At 39.6% G+C, this 18,069-nt stretch overlaps 1 protein-coding gene across 3 annotated transcripts in view; it reads right to left on the bottom strand.

Moving 5' to 3' along the window:
- The window catches only part of PELI1 (pellino E3 ubiquitin protein ligase 1), a 135,335-nt gene that overhangs the window by 38,075 nt on the left and 79,191 nt on the right, over window positions 1-18,069 (bottom strand). For 2 of the 3 annotated variants that reach the window (XR_004624932.1, XR_004624933.1), the window contains exons 8-10: window positions 11,597-11,687; window positions 7,777-8,194; window positions 37-194 (exon numbers count right to left, since the gene is read on the bottom strand). The gene's annotated coding sequence lies outside the window, so the exon portion shown is untranslated. Of the gene's footprint in view, window positions 1-36; window positions 195-7,776; window positions 8,195-11,586; window positions 11,688-18,069 lie in introns of all 3 variants that reach the window. The other variant, XR_004624934.1, reaches the window with a different exon arrangement.

Below are 18,069 nucleotides of genomic sequence, written 5' to 3' on the forward strand. Positions count from 1 at the left end.
CTTGTTTAAGGAAAGAATTATAACAATGAAACTAACTAGACATGTCAGGGCATTTTCCAAAAGAGACGAGAATCCTCAAGGTGCCGCTGAAGCAAAAGATCCTGGTGTGCCTGGTTTTCTGCTAAATTGCAAGCTTCTCCAATGATCAGGTTTCAAGTTTCACCGTAGCAACTGACTCAACATGATTATTTAGCCTGTAAAAATGAAAAGAATATAAAGGAACATGATTGAAGTACTGAAAATTGCAATTACAGAGGGCACATGAAAATTGATCGGTTCATCCTTTTTATCTAGCTGAATGATACAGGAATGAGAGAATTTAAAATGAAGTTAATATTAATGGGAATACCAGAGAAATAAATGATTTCATGTGGCATTTTCAAAGAGGTCCTAGTCACAGTGGCAAAGGGGGGGGCATGGAGAAAAAGACTGGAATAAGATGTATTTTTTTAAACTGAGTAATCACACATATTAACGCTGAATGACAAACTCAACAAAATCAAGTTTCCAGTGATTAGAACGCAAGAACTTGCAGGCAAACACCGGAGATCCTGCTGGAAGGACAGAGTAATAGCTATTCTAATAAGTAAGTTTGGCGGCAAATTAGCATGGTGAGCAAAGCAGTCAATATGACAAATCTGTTCAGATGATGATGACGATGACGATAGCTGGTTGTGTTCACAGCTATTTCCCATATTTGTAGGGGGGAAAGAAAGCTCTGAGTTTTGTTTTGTTTTGTTTTTCTCTGTTCCTTGGTCTTCCTTCCCTGGGCCCTTTCCAACCCTCCCTACCCCCAACTCTACATAACCAAATTCCAGAAGTGATCTCCAATCTCCCTACTAAGTAAAAGCCAGCCTTTACCAAACTTCCCTCTTCCACACCTCAGGCCACACTGTCATTTCTGCTTTGTAATATAGGTATATATAATGTGGTTTGTTTCCCCTACTAGACCTGAAGCATAAGATTCATGATTTATCTCTGTATTTTCTACATTATCATTTCTTCCTTATATATAGTAAGCAACGAACAAATATTTGTAAATAATTATAAACCTGTGTTTCAGGAACAATATAGTAGGGATGAAATTGCATTGACGTCACTTGTCTTATCTAGATTGTCTTTGACCAATGTCTCATCTTTTCAAAGGCAAAAGATGCAATTCTTTTGCCTTCATGGGCTAAGAATTGCCAGTGTTCAGACAGCCTACAATAGATATATTCCAAAATCTTCACATGAATTGATTTTCTAAATTTAATTATATTTTAATGCCATAGGAGTCTTGCTATCTGGAGGAACCATGTACAGGATCATTTTGAGATACTTAGCTCCTCCTAATTTAAGTATTTTGTTATGATTTTAAAACAAAGGGATAGTTTAATATTTTTAAAATATTTATTTACACACAATTAAAGTGACTCTTTTGGCGCACAGCATTATACATTTTGACAAATGCACAATCACATAATCAAGAGACAGAACAGTACCATCATTCAGAAAATTCTCTCATGCTGTCCCTTTGTTAGCCCATCCCCTCACCCCAAATCCTTGGCAACCACCAATCTGTTCTCTGTTCCTATAGTTTTTTGCCTTTTCCTAAATGTCATATAAATGGAATCAGATAATACACAGCTTTTTGAATCTGGCATCTTTCACTTAGGATAATGCATTTGAGATTCATCCATATTGTTGATGTATCAATAGTTCATTTCTTTTAATTGCTGACTTGTAGTCCATGGTATAGAGCTATTACAGTGGAAGGGTATTTGAGTTGTTTCCAGGTTTGGGCTATTATGAATAAATCTGTTATAAATACTCACATACAGGTTTTGTGTGAACATATACTTTCATGTCTCTTGGATAAATATCTGGAAGTGGGATTACTTGGTCATATGGTAAGTGCATAACTTTGTAAAAACTGCCAAACTGTTTTCCCAAGTTGCTTCATTTGCATCCCCGTTTACAATGTATGAGAACTGCTCTGCATCCTAACCGGCACTAGTTATTGTAGCTTTGTTTTTATTTTTATTTATTTATTTTTAAAGTAAACTCGACACCCAACATAGGGCTTAACCTCAGGACCCCAATACCAAGAATCGCATACTCTACTGAGTCAGCCAGGCACCCCTGTTAGCTTTGTTTTTAAAAGCCATTCTAGTAAGTGTATAGTGGCATTTCATTGTGGTTTTAATTCGTATTTCCCTAATGACCAAAGATATGCATCTTTGCAGGTACTTGCTATCTGTATATCTTCTTTAATGAAATATCTGTTGAAATTTTTTTGTCCATTAAAACAATTGGCTTGTTTGTTTCTTATGGTTTACTTTTACTAAATAATCTCAAAAATTACATATTAATTTTATAGAAAAAAGAAGAAAATTTAAATCACCCGTGAATCCACACTAACAGATAATGATTTTTAAATTTTGCTGTGTGTATTTCCAGACTATTTTTTCATGGGGGTATACCTGGTACAGACATGTAACTGAATTTCCTTGGTTGCAACAGCCTAAATATACAAACAAGGTCGGTACGTAGTAATAACTCAAATGTTACTCACATCCTTTTCTCCACCTTGATCACAAAACATTTAAGAAAGGGAAATGGAGAATTCTTCGATGGAGAAACTAAACACCCTTAGAAAAAAATATTTTCTACACTGGCATTTTATAATCGGCCAATAAAAAGGCCAGTATACCAAATAATCACCTTAGGAGAATCCCACCCTTTGACCTGTTCGCCTCACCCCAGCAAGGGCTTTCAATTTGTTTTCTTAGTTGATTTTTCTCGCAAAAACAACAGAGACCAGACAATCAAGAAAACCCCACAATATCAAAGGTAACAAATAAACAAATAAAAAAGGAACTCAGAGGAAACAAACATGATGCAGGATGCAGAAAAGAAAAACAAAGCCTTTTCTAAAAAAGCATTCAAAAATTACAAGTAGAGGCATCTGGGAAGTTCAGTCAGTTAAGCATCTGCCTTCTGCCAACGTCAAGATCCCGGAGTCCTGGGATTAAGCCTCACATCTCCCTGCTCAATGGGGAGTCTTGCTTCTCCCTCTGCCCTTCCACCTGCTCCTGTCCTCTCGCTCTCACTTGCTCTCTCTAAAATAACTAAATAAAATCTTTAAAAAAAAAAAAAGAAAATTAAAAATACAGGAGACCTGGCTGGCTCGGTTGGTGGAGTATGCGACTCATGATCTCAGGGCCGTGAGTTCAAGTTCAACATTGGGCATAGAGATGAAAGAAGAGAAAAGAAAAGAAAAGAAAAGAAAAGAAAAGAAAGAAAGAAAGAAAGAAAGAAAGAAAGAAAGAAAGAAAATTAAAAATATAATCACTGAAACAAAAAATCCCCAAAAAAGATCAGGAAAACATTGAAGAAATCTCCCAGAACATCAAACAAGAAGACAAAGAGATGGAAAATAGGGGGGAAAGGTAGGAAACTTAACAAACATCAAAGAGAAATCTATTTGAACTAGAGTTCCAGAGCCTATAGAACAAAAATGAAGGAGAAAAAATTATAGACAAAGTCCAAGGACATTTATCTGACCTGAAGAACATGAATCTCCATGTTGAAATATCCAGACCAATGAATGAAAAAAGCCTACAACAAGGACATGATTATGAAACAGAGCACTGAGAATAAAAATCATAAAAGCTTCCAAAGAGGAGAAAACTGCATCAAAATGAAGGGGAAATAAACAAACCATTGAAAAAAAAGAGGGGGTAAACAATAACTTCAGGCTTCCTAACAGCATCACTCAATTCTAGAATGCAATGGAATATTACCTTCAACATTCTGAAGTGAAATTGTGTTTCACCACGAATTTTATATCCAACCATCATTTTCAGAGGTTTAAGTTCTCAAAAATTTACATCTGAGGTACCCTTTCCGAGGAAATTACTATTTCAGAGATACGAGAGTCAACCGAGAAAGAAGACAGAGTCCAGGAAATGGGACTAAGCTAGAGGATGAGAGGAAGTCCTAGAGTGACAACCATGCCTCAAAGCCTCAGGTGCAGCCAGTCCTGATTAGACCAAGGGGACAGAGGGACAGATGGTGGTTACACTCGCGGTGAGTATAATGTATAGACTTGTCAAATCCCTCTGCTGTATACCTGACATAACACCATGTATCAACTATACTTCAATATGAAAAAAAAAAGGATGGATTTTTTTGAGAAAAAAACCAGAACTGATGAATTGTTTCATGGTTTTGTGTTTGTAGGTTTGAAAAAATATATTGCCAGCCATTTGACATTTGAAAATATTTATATTCATAATTATATAAATATTGACTAGTGAATTAATCAGAACATTTTTGCCTTATGATGTTTTTGCCAAAAAAGTCATGCTACGTGACCTTTAAAGATTATGATAAAACTATATTGGGAGGAGGTGGGGAAGTGGAGGTGGTAGTTGAATGAAAAGCTGAATCCTCCATTACCATAAAAGGATGTCAATAGACTATGTTTTCAGTTGCTAAATCAAAAAATAGCTGAATGACAAAGATATAAATGAGACATCTGAAACCATAAACATCCTAGGAGAGAACATAGGCAGTAATTTCTCTGACACTGGCCCTAGAGACATTTTTCTAGATATGTCTCCTAAGGCGAGGGAAACAAAAGCAAAAATAAACTAGTGAGACTACATCAAAATAAAATGCTTTTAGGATGCCTGGGTGGCCCGGTTGGTTAAATGACTGACTTCGGCTTAGGTCAAGATCCCGGAGTCCTGGGATGGAGGCCCGCATCGGGCTCCCTGCTCAGTGAGGAGTCTGCTTCTCCCTCTGACTCTCTTCCTTCTAGTGCTCTCTCTCTCTCTCTCACTCACTCTCTCTCTCTCAAATAAATAAAATCTTTGAAAAAAATAAGATGCTTTTGCACAACAAAGGAACCAATAACAAAACAAAAAGGCCACCTTCTGAATGGGAGAAGATATTTGTAAGTGACATATCTGATAAGGGGTTAATATCCAAAATATATAAAGAACTTATATATCTCAACACCAAAAAAACAAGCAATCCAATTAAAAAGCGGGCAGAGGATCTGAACATTTTTCCAAGGAAGACATCCAGATGGCCAACAAACACGAAAAGATGTTCAACATCACTAGTCATTAGGGAAATGCAAATCAAAACCATAATGGGATATTGCCTTACACCTGTTAGAGTGGCTAAAATAAAAAAACACAAGAAACAGCAAGTGTTGGCGAGCAAGTGGAGAAAAAGGAACCCTCAGGGACTATGGGTGGGAATGTAAACTGGTGCAGCCACTGTGGAAAAGAGTATGGAATTCCTCAAAAAATTAAAAATAGAAATACCATATGATCCAATAATACCATTCCTTTGGTATTTAACCAAGGGAAATAAAAACACTAATTTGAAAAGATATATGCACCCTGTATTTATTAGAGCAGTATTTATGGTAGCCAAGATATGAAAGCAACCTAAGTGTCCATCAAATAACGAATAGATAAGGAAGATGTGGTGTATATATCTATACACCATCGAATAACGAATAGATAAGGAAGATGTGGTGTATATATCTATACATACACACAATGGAACATTATGTCTCCTTAAAAAAGGATGAGATTATGACTTTTGGGACAACATGCAAGGGCCCTAGAGGATCTTACGCGCAGTGAAATAGGTCATACTGACAAAGACAAATAGCGTGTGATTTCACTCATAAATGGAATCTAAAAGAACCAAACAAATGAATAAACAAAAGCAGAATCAGACCTATAAATACAAACTGATGGTTACCGAGGGGAGGGGTGGAGGGGGTTGGGCAAAATGGATGAAGGGGAGTGGGAGATATAGGCTTCTGGTTGTGGAATGAACAAACCAGGGAAATAACAGGCACAGCATAAGGAATATAGTCAATGATATTGGAATAGCTTGTATGGTGACAGATGGTAGCTACACTTGTGCTGAGCACAGCATAATGCATATACTTGTTGTATCACTACTTATACACCTGAGGCTAATGCAACATTGTGTGTCAACTATACTCAAAAAAAAAAAAAAAAAAACGAAGAAGAAGGGAAGAAATAGCTGGATGAACAAATTATTTAAACACAAAGATGGAGATAATAGGTAAAACAGCTAGATGTTGAAAGTGGTGGCCTCTTAAGAACAGTTTGGGTAGGAGATGGAGGAGAAGTCTCACTGTATCCTTACATGTCTTTTAGAATAACTTGTTTTTTTAGTACCATGTACATATATGACTTTGACGAAAAACAATTAAATACAAAATACTTATGTACATTCTTCAGGTAGAATTGGAATTGATGGCTCAAAAGGCCTAATGCTTTTTAGGTTCTGCTATATACCATAAAGCTGTCTTCCAGAAGCTTATGCCCGCCAGCCTATACGACAAGTACCCATTTCTCTACATCTTTGCCAAACTGTTATTTTAAAAAATCTTTGCCAGTTGGGTAGGAGAAAAAGAAAGTCTAGCCATTGTTTGAAGTACATTTTCTTTAAGTGGGTCCTACTTACAATTGAGGCTAAATGGCATTCTTTCAGTTTGCCTTCTGGTGAGTTCCTGGATTATTACTTAATGAAATCGTTAATCTTCTATATGAGCATCTATCTTAACATCCAGACTCTAGATCCAGAGGGACTACAAAAACTACCTTTGTTGTGAAAGTATCAGAAAACATAACATATTCCAAACTGAATTATTTATCTGCTTGCCCAAACACGTGTCTTCCCGTGACTCCCTATTTCTGTTAACGTCCCTAGTAATTCGGAGCCTTTTCTCCATATTTAGTCAGTCATATAATTAATCAACTTTGACTCTACATAGACTCTTCTACCTGTTGCTTTCTTCCCATGCCCATTCTTTTTTTTTAAATTTTTTTTTATTTTAAATTTTTATTTTAATTCCAGTTAGCTAACATACAGTGTTGTATCAGTTTCAGGTGTATAATACAGTGATTCAATACTTCCATACGTCACCCAGTGCTCATCATGGTAAGTCCATGCCCACTCTTACCACTTAAATGTTGCTTTTGCTTTCAGGAGAATTTTGATAGCTATTTCCAAATTACTCTTCCAAAACATTTTATATAAACTTCGGTTTCCACCAATAGCGGAAAAGAACAACTGTGTCCTCAAACGGTCAACGTTCGGTATTAGCAAACTCTTTGATCTTTATCAATCCAATAGGTGAAAAATAGATGATATCTCACAGCTATTTTAATTTATATTATTTATGTATGTGGCTATAATGTATGATTTCTGCCTACACCTTCATTACTAGATTAGGTCACATACAGGCTCAGAGCCAGGGGACTAACAAAGCCAGCATTTTACATTAATAGCCTTTCGTATGGAAGGAAGGAGCTGGAACGGATGTGGAAGCCTCATGTTTTTTTTCATTTATGACTTTTGGATTTTATGTAGTTCTCTTCACTCAGATTAACATTTCACCCATGATTTTTAAAAACTTTTTATATAAAAGCATTCAAATACACAAAAGCGGGGAGAATAGAATAATGGACTTTCATGTATTTATCCTACAGCTTAACATTATTATTTTTGTTTCATCTATCCATATCTAATTATTTTTCTGAAGTTTTCTAAAAAAAAACAAAACAAAACAGCACGTGTCATATTATTTTACTCATGACTACTTGGTTTCTCAAACAATGAGTTCTTACGGATGTATATCATGTATACCTTAAAATTTATGGCTCAACTAATTTTCGCAAAATGGAAACACATAACTACATCATCTCATGTCAAGAAATAGAACATTACCAATACTCCAGAAGGCCCTTTTTGTCCTTTCCAGATTACTGCTGTGTGTGAAGAAAAGTTTTTCCTCGACCCTCTTAGGGTCCTTGGCTGGGTCTGAAAATTAAACTTACAAAGAGATTAACAGGAGAAAAGCATACACATTTATTTAATATAATTTTTACATAAGAACCTTCATCAGGAAACGAAGATTCCCCCCCCCACAAAAAACCCCAGAGCTGTGTATTTTTGTGCTAGGTTTGAAGACAAGTGGATAGTTACGGAGGAGTATGATAAGGTTAGAGTATGAGCTAATTACAGTAAACTGTGGGAACTTAGCAAGGCCCGTTTGTTAGGATTCTTCTTGGCGTCTGTCTTCCAAGATAAGGATGAGTCTTTCCTCTTGGAATAGGGAGGGCACTTCTCACGCAAGTTTTATGACCTGTTTCAGAGAAAGTGGAATGATGAGGGGATGGTCAGTGTGACCTTCCTGCTCTGTCTTTTCTCAAACTCTTTCGGCTTAAAATATTCAATATGCCAAGATGCCACCTTTTGGGATAGTGTGTCCTAAACCCCACCACTACCCCACCTCCACAGCTAACCACTATCAGCTTCATTGTGCTTTTCCTGTTTTTGAACTTTATAGACATAGAATTACATTACAAACTTTATATCTGTAAATGGCTCATTGTTTGGTGTCTGGCTTTCTTCACTCAACATCATGCTTCTAAGATTCAACCATGTCTCGAATAGCAGCCGTGTGCGCTCATCACCACAGAGTATTTCCTTGAGTTTTAGGATTTTTGAAGAAAGTCAAAGTGCAAGGCTCCATGGATGCCACCCTGTAAACCAATGGTTTTTGTCCTCTTCTCATCCTTTCTCCTACCAAAGACTTTCCAGGACTGTGAAGAATAGATAAAGATACATAGAACTGGAAAGATCAAGGAAATAATTAGCCTCTTAACAACAGAGATTTTATGTAGGTTACTATGAGCTAACTTGAAAAAAATAGTGCTGCTGAGTGGTGAAGAATAAATCCCCTTCTAATCAGAAGGAGATGCCAATTCCTTCGGGGCACCATTCATATGGACGAGTTTACTTTGTTGCCGTCCAGTTTTGGAACGTCTACTGCTTTTCCTCTCTGCACTCCTGACCCATTGAGGGGAAGGCAGGTGGGGTTGGGCATACTTTTGTCTGTCTAGAGGAAGTGGTTGTTCAGTGACCTTGGAAAAGCCCAATGCTGATGTATTACAGTAGGTGGCAGCCTTTCCCCAGGAGAGGAAAGAGCTAGGCTTACCTAATGAAAATGGGTTTTGGTTTTATGGCTTTTCTTTGATATGAGGGTCGGGTGATTTATCTAAAACCCGAAGTTCAGATTGGCTTTCCAACAGAGAAGAGAAGCAGGGACCCTGGAACCTGGAAAAGGCGTTGTGAGTTCATCTCTGGGTGAGCCACTGGCTCCGAGTTACTCAGGGCTGCCCTCAGGGAGCCTACTCAAGTTCTGACTCAACACCAGCGATGGGTGAAGGGTGTCAGCCTGAGGCTCAGAAGGGGGCTATGAGCAAGAGTCCCCAGGGAAGCATAGGACTGACCCAACGATACAGAACCAGCAGATCAAGAATTACTCTGTTGTGTACTGTGTGGGAGAGTAGTTGACAGCAGAGATATCCCCTTTTCATTCCAGATATGTAAAGCTGCTATTCGTTCATCCATTCATTCATTCATTTAAAGGTAGGCTCTATTCTCAACATGGGGTTTGATAAAACAGCTTTTTTTTTTTAAAGATTTTATTTATTTATATGACAGAGAGACTGCCAGCGAGAGAGGGAACACAGCAGAGGAGTGGGAGAGGAAGAAGCAGGCTCCCAGCGGAGGAGCCCGATGTGGGACTCGATCCCGGAACGCCGGGATCACGCCCTGAGCCAAAGGCAGATGCTTAACTGACTGAGCCACCCAGGTACCCCAATAAAACAGCCTTTTAAACTAAACTGCCAAATGTTTTTTAAAAAGGTTATTAAGTTCTTCTCATGCAAATTTCCAAAATGCTTATGGAGGACCGACTGGGTGGCTCAGGTCGTTGGGCGTTGGACTCTTGACTTCAGCCTGGGTTATGGTCTTGGGGGTGGTGGGATTGGCCTGCCTCAGGCTCCAAGCTTGGCGGGGTGTCTGCTTCTATTCCTCTCCCTCTGCCCCTCCCCCTGCCCGCGCTCTTGCTCTAAAATAAATAACTCTTTAAAACAAAAACAACCCAAAGTGCTTATGGAAAGCAGACTCAGCGGAGAAGCTTGACATTGGAAATATATCCAGTTTGTTTTTACTTTATTGATGGTGGGACTGTAATTTATCATTTATCAAGAATGAACCATGTAGAAAATGACGTTATTCAAAACAATGTGAATGAGGAGACATTCCCTAGAGTCCCTACAGGTGGATTTGCATATGCCTAAAGGCAACTGAAGTGATCAGACAGAGTAGGAACAGATAGAAATCATGGGACTAGCGGTGACTATTTAAATTAATTAAAATTAAATAAAATTAAAACTAAAAATTCAACCCCGCAGTTGCACTAGCCACATTTCAAGCGTTCAATAGCTGCACTTGGCGGATGGCTACCATACTGGCCAGCACAGATTATGGACCATTTTTGTGATCACAGAAAGTTCTACCAAATAGCACTGGACTAGAGTCAAAAACCGAGGAGTGCTGCCAGAGGAAAATGTGGGTGGTGAAAAACAAACCCTCCCTGTGATACTAAGTATTGTAATAATAATTCCAAAGTGTGGCAGGAGTTTCCAATAGAGTATTTCATATAATCCCCATGGCAATCCACGACCACAACAATGACGCTACCGACATTTGTTGACATCTTGCAGGAGGCCAGGCACGAAGGACTCTGTGGTAAGCTCACTGGTCTTTACAAGGACCCAGTGAGGTTGGTATTCTTGTTGTCCTTATTGAACAGATGTCGAAACTGTGGCAAAGGGCCTTCGCAACTTACCCACTGTTACCTGGCTTGTAAGGAATAGCTGGGATTCAAACTCATGTTTTTCTAGGTTGTAATAATTAGAGAGACGGCGTGGAAAGTGCCTCGCACACTCCACATGTGAGTAACATTTGCTTTAAGCCACTTTCTCCAAAGGCAGGCCCGACTCTTGGATTCTGTCACATAATTGTCTCTCTGGCTGAAGAAGGCGCTGTGCCAGTTCTGACAGAGGAACAATGATCCCCTGTTAGCCAGGATATGAGCCACTTCCTTCCCTCCAGAGCAGAATCTGCTGTCTGCACAGAGGAAGTTGGGCTCTCAGAAGCTCACCTTTGTAGAAGCAAATGTGTTTGGGTGAAAATTTTGAAGTAAAATATTCTTGTTTAAGACAAAAATGAATACTAGCAGTATATATGGGAAATGCTATTTTCTGTAGGTGGTGAGATTATGAAAAATTGTCTCCTTTTGTTCAGCTGTATTTTGCAACTTTTCTACATGAATATGTGTGATAAAATTTTTAAAAATCCAAAAGCCAGATACTGGCTTTTGAAAAATCAGTCAGATGCTGTATTGTAAAAATCGTTACTTGATTAACAATATTTTAGGCTATTTGTTTATTTATTCTTAAGTACTCTCTACACCCACCTGGGGCTTGAACTTACAGCCCCAAGATCAAGAGTCCCACGCTCCACCGATTGAACCAGTCAGGTACCCCGTTAGGCTTTTGATAATATAGCAAATACTTTAATACTAATAGACAATAGAAACCTTGGAATGCTAAATAGTTAAATCAATAGCAGAGGCAGCGTGGCTTTTAACTGTAAGGTTAAAAAGGGCAGTAAACAACGTACAGGTACGCACAGCTGCTCTGCAGGTGGGGGCTCGTTGTTTTGTTTTCCAGGGCCCTGTAGACGGCTGCCTTATGTCCTCCAGTTCGAGACGAAGCAACAGTCTGGTCAATAAAAAGAGAAAAGTTTATAAATCACTTTTATCATTCATTGGCTCCAATAAGTCTCTAAAAATTAATAAGCTTGGTGTGAAGATAAAATGCGAAAGGGGATCTTTCCGAGCTATGGTATAGACGTTTGTCTTTCTCCGGTGGGACTCCTTACGTCGAAACGTTGTTACTGAGTTGCAGGGGAGGCAGAAAAGAAAGAAGCTGAGGTCATTAGTTGCTAAGGTTCTTTTCTTCTATAAAGTTCTAAGACTCTGTGATAGTTTTACTTTAGTAGTATATCGATACATAGTTTTAAGAAGTTACATCCATTCACACGTACGCACATTTTCAAGTTTTCTTTCATTAAACTTGGCTTGCTGCTGGAGGCTAGCTTGATATACTTTCAGGGAAGCCTGCAGGTGAGTCCACTGTGTAAGGATAGCCAAATACAATGGTAGACAAAAAAATGTTTTCAAATAACTAAGTATCCTTACGGAAAACATTTTGTAGAATTATTCCTTCTAATGGCAAGAAAGGGGCTTTAAGTACAAAGGAGAACTCAGAGGCAGGAGCCAGTGACAGTGTAACCCTAAACGATCAAAAATTCACTCATTTCCCTCACTTCCCCACCCCTCAGGCTTTCACCGGAAAGCAGCTCCTGCTAACTTTAGAGTGTCATTTAAGGTAGGTGGCTACAGTGTTAAAGCTGACCCAAAAACCAGAAACCCCAAAACCCCAAACAAAAGACATGTGAATTCCCAGCAATCCACTGTCTAGGCAGGCAGTTGAAAATGGGAAAGAATGAATTCAAAAAGGGCAAACTGATTCACTCTGCAGGTGGTGTGCGCGGTCCTTCTCAGAAACAGAGAAATACTCCGGCTCCTTCGCTCTCCCCTTTGAGGACAGACCTGGTGGGTTTAAAAAGGAAGAGCCCTGGCTCCTCCGCTGGGAGCCTGTTTCTTCCTCTCCCACTCCCCCTGCCTTGTGTTCCCTCTCTCACTGGCTGTCTCTCTCTGTCAAATAAATAAAATAAAATCTTAAAAAAAAAAAGACAATTATATGATTTCTCTCATCTGTGGAACATAAGAACTAGGAAGATCGGTAGGAGAGAAAGGGATAAGGAAAGGGGGGGTAATCAGAAGGGGGAATGAACCATGAGAGACTATGGACTCTGAGAAACAAACTGAGGGCTTCAGAGGGAAGGGGGGTGTTGAAATGGGATAGACTGGTGATGGGTAGTAGGGAGGGCACGTATAGCATGGTGCACCGGGTGTTATACCCAACTAATGAATCATCGAACTTTACATCAGAAACCAGGGATGTACTGTATGGTGACTAACATAATATAATAAAAAAAACATTAAAAAAATATAAATCTTTAGGCTGAATAAACTTACTTCATAAGGTAAAAAAAAAAAAAAAAAAAAAAAAAAAAAAAAAAAGGAAGAAGAGCCCTGGAATCAAACCAGGCTCCTCTGTGCTTCCTGTTTGACTGAAGGCATTTTGAAGCAAAGAGAATCCTGAGGTCAATTCACTTTAAAACATTTTATAGACACACAAACATATAGGTATACGCATTTTCATAGTGCCTGCTGATGCCACATAATCCGCCTTTGCCAACCGAATTGTCTTTCAGGGAGCTGTTTGTCTCCTCCATTCTGTTTTTCACAGTTAAATAATGTCTCAATTTTTCTCTTTGCTGGATGGAAATAACCAAGCCGGGTCACTGGTCTGCTACTACAATATGTTCGTTATGGGTTTTGCACTGCATTTCTAGTTCATAAATAAGGCTGCATTTAGGCTTTGGTTTCTAGAATTCAGTTTACAGGTGTATCCTCCACATTGTTCTCACCCACTGGCTTTTCATGGATGTCTGCTTTGCTCAAATGTGCCCCGAGACCTGGGAAGCCTGGCTAGACGAATAAGCCACTCACACAGCTATTTACATGGCCTACCTAAAAAAGCAAACATCACATCTCATTTGTGGAATGAAAAAACTTCAAGAAATATAGGATTTAGAGTCTTTTTTTTTCCTTTGGACTTTTCAAAGACTTGACTTAATCACCCTCCGGAGCTCATGGTACACAATCATCCATGCAAGGCCTTGTCTTGTTTTATTTTACTTTGTTATTTTCTCGTTTTATTTTATTTTTTCATTTCCCTGCTTTGTCTCCAGCATCAGCAGCCCTTCTAATGTATTCAATATGTGCTTAGAAATGCATGTATCCCCAAATTGGATTTTATAATGTTGTTTTATGAATGTATGTGTTTTCAATCTGTATTGTTCAATGACTCTTGTTCTGCTTTTTTTCAGTGGGGGGGGGGCAGAAAGAGAGGGAGAGAGAAATTCTTAAGCAGGCTCCGTGCCCAGTGGGGAGCCTGACACGGGGCTCGATCTCACTGCTCTAAGATCATGACCTGACCCGAAATCAAGAGTTGGACGCTTAACCAACTGAGCCACCCAGGTGCCCCTGTTAACTGCTTTTTAACACAATGCCGTTTCTAAGTTCTTTCCATGCTCCTTTAGGCACATGTAGCTAACTTCTTCGAACTGCTGCGTAAGGTTCCATATTAAGTGTCCAATACTTTTACCATATCCACACGTCTAGTGATAGATACCCAGACTGCCTCCAACTCCCTTGTATCACGAACAACCCTGTGATAAACACTTGAATACATGACTCCTTATGAACCTGTGTGCAGAGGGGTTCCTGGGTTACCCATTGCATGTGCACATGTATGTGAGCACATGCAAACACACGAGGCTTGTATCTAATTACAGTCATGCCAGCAGCACATGAGGAGTCCTGTTTCTCCACATCTTTGCCAAGACTGCCAAGTCATTGCCCAAATTTCTAATTTTTACAAATCTATTAGGTGTGAGAGTAATTAGTCTTAATATGCAGTTCTCTGTTTACTTGTAACATTGAACGTCTCTTCAACTCTTCCTGGTCACCTGGCTTTCCACTTCTGAGAACTAGCTATTCATGGGCTCTGTTGATGTTTTGACAAAATTCTTTGCTCGACCAAACTACTCAGTCTCCTGAAACCTCCTCTAGGCCTATATGTGCACTTCCCCGTTAAAGCCAGTTTTAGCAAGAACCCCCCCACCTGATAACTGATCATTCTTGATCTTTGATCAGGTTCCTCATGCTCCCCTGCCCCCAGGTGATGTCTGTCTCCCTGGCCTGCCTTCAGCAAGAATCTTGCGACCTGGGCTTAGCCAGATGCCCCCTTACCCCTGATGTTTCCTCTTAGTAATATTCCATCCACTGACCCCACCCTCCTCCTTGGCTACAAATTCCCACTTGGCCATGCTGCATTCTGAGTCTAGCCCCATCCCCCCTACTGTAAAACCCCACCTCAGTGGGCTTGTATAAAGACTGCCTTACCTTTTTAAACAAGTGTCATTGAGTACTTTTCTTCTTTAACAGTTTCTGTTGTGTACTTTATTTGATTTGCTGGAGCTCCCTATATATGCTAGGTTTTTAAAAGTTTTTATTTAAATTCCAGTTGGCTAACAGTGTACTATTAGTTTCAGGTGTATAGCATAGTGATTCAATTCTTCCATACAGCACATGGCGCTCACCCCAAGGGCCCTCCATAGTCCCCATCACCTATTTAACCCACCTCCCAACCCACCTTCCCTATGGTCACCAACAGTTTGTTCTCTAGAGTTAAGAGTCTGTTTCTTTGTTTGCCTCTCTCTCTTTCTTCCCCTTTGCTCATTTGTTCCTTAAATTTCACATATGGGTGAAATCCTATATGTGCTAGGTTTTAATTCTCTGTTGGTTTGAAATATCTTCTAAATATTTTCTTTCGGTCCTCTGTCTGCATAAGTTTGTCTACAGCAGCCTTCACTGAACAGAAATCCTTAATTTTGGTGTGGTCAAATCCGCCAAAATTTTGTGTTGTGGCTTGTGCTTTTTGGGTCTGATTTACAGAGTTTTTCCTAATCCCAAAGTATCCTTCTATTAGCGTTAACATTTTATAGTTTTCTAAGGGGTCACAAGGTACTAAAGAACGTGTGGCTAGTATTAGAGTACCCCTAACTTTGGGTAACCTAGTCCTGGCCCCCTGGTAGGAGCTTACCAAAGAAAGAAAAGATCCTATCTCCATCTCAAGTCCTGCTTCTCTGGTGGTCAACCACATGATTGCTCGGGTGCAGACTGTTTGGTGGCTCAACTGGCTAGAAAGCCCTTTCCGCTCTAGGCACCAGGGAGTCAGCTGCATGCCCTCTAGCTCCTTGTCCTGGCCACCACCACCTCATCCCCGGGCTTCTATAGCTGCTTCCTAACTGGTCTCCTTTCTTGTACGCTGGGCTTTTTCCTATCCATTCTCAGCCTTCTTGTCACAGCGATGGAGCTTAGTAAGTACCCAGTGGATGTTGGCTTTCATTACTATTACTATCCTCATCATCATTGTTACAGAGTTTGGCACTTAAGAAAATAGTCATAAGTGAGAGACGTATTCGGTAGAGAGAGTATGTGTTGTACCAGTGAAATGCTATCCAGAACACCTGTGTTGCTTCAACCGTAGTTTTTAGCAATCTTTTTGCTTCACCAAGTTCCGACTAACAGCCTATCTTTGGTCATTCAGTATCTGTTATGGTCCCAAGATCATCATCCTGAACACATACCCCTACTGTATAAAATATGAGTACCTGGAGGTTTATCTCTGCAGGTTCTAGAAAATGTCTTGAAATTTTTAAAATTCAGCCTCCGATTTGCCTTTTTTCATAGAAGTCAAGTGCACTGTATCAAAGCCCAGTTAGATGACAGAAACCATATAATAATTGGAACAGGGAAAGTTTAATATAAATTATATTAACTAAAACACGAGATAAACTACTATGGAGTCAAGGGGTTTCTAAAGAATACGGGGATAGTGGGTATGAGGAACTGCTGATGTTTTAGGGCATGTAACTTTTTTTTTTTCATTATTGCCCCCCTAAGGAGATTTTCTAGACTTTTTTTTTCTCTTTTGTGCCTCCCTTCCATTAAATTTTAATACTGCAGATACACTATATCTGTTTAATTCTGTGGTCCTTTGGAGGGCCACACGCACCATTTTAATACCTGAGATTATTTCACACCAACCCCCCACCCCCTAGAAGCACTTTTCACTCCCCCCGACCTTGCCCTGGAGGATGCCTGCTCTAGGGCCAGGGCTGCAGGCCCAAGGAAGGAACACATTTAGAAGAGCCCTTTCTCCCCCAAGCCTGAAATACCTCACTGGAGATTGTGTAGTGAGATGCTGGAACACAGGTGGGGAAGCAAGAAATCTGGGGTGCCTGTGAGACTTGCTGGAGGGCTGAGCTCAGCTGGAATTCTGGCGCCCCATGGCTGAAGGGGAAGGAAAGCCCCTCAGAACAGGGAAGCAAAGAACTTTTCCCCTGCAGTGGCCCTCCAGGGTTCTTCACTGACAAACCATCATGCCAGCTACAAAGGAGAAATGTTTATACACTTTTAGCTGTAGCATACCAAAGCAGGGCAATGAAGGGTGGATTTGGAGCTGAGAAGAAATTTAACTAGAACATGTATCAAAACAAATTCTTTTTTTAAAAAAACTTTATTAAGTAATCCCTACCTCCAACGTGGGGCTCAAACTCACACCCCCAAGATCAAACATGCCATGTTTGACCGACTGAGCCCGCCAGGTGTTCCCAAGAGAAATTCTTTTAATTAAGGGTTCTAATTAAGTTCTGGCTAGTCAAAGTTTTATGATGCCAGGGTTTTACTACATTGTCTTATATACACATAAAAAACACCCAGGAATTTGTAAAAATGCAGGGCATATCATCAGTAAAGCAATTTATTAATAGTATATGTTGTCATTTACATGTGAATTTATGTCTTTGACCCACAATCAGTGGTATTTATAATTTGAGTTATTTTCTTGAGAATGAAAATGAATGTCTGATCTATGTCTTTTCTACAAACCATTCAGCCATGGAATGTTGACCAGCTGACACCAGTCTTGTCTTTTTGACAATAACATTTCTGAGGGTAATTCAATGGGCATTTTGATTTAAACCTGTAGAGAGATTGGCAAATGCATCAATTCATCAGGACCTGATTATTCTTAGGTGAACCGATGACTTGAGTTTCTGAATTACAAAGCTAAGGTCAAAACCTCAGAGCAGAGGTACAAATCGTTGTAACAAGGAAGCCTGCCCTAGCCAGTGAGACTTCCCTACTCACCATATACCGCTCCACCTAAGGGTAATGTCTGCAGCCAAAAGACAGCAAAGATAGCTAATCAATGTCTTTGACCTTGTTTGAAGTTTGCCCCCCTGCTAACTGCCTATGTAAGCCTGTAGCTGCATATCCTATAGATGTCTGAAGTCATACTTCTAATTGGGATTTGGCTGTGAAATGGCTTGTGAAATGGGGCA

The sequence above is a fragment of the Ailuropoda melanoleuca genome, chromosome 4 (genome assembly GCF_002007445.2).
Source record: "Ailuropoda melanoleuca isolate Jingjing chromosome 4, ASM200744v2, whole genome shotgun sequence".
Lineage (NCBI taxonomy): Eukaryota > Metazoa > Chordata > Mammalia > Carnivora > Ursidae > Ailuropoda > Ailuropoda melanoleuca.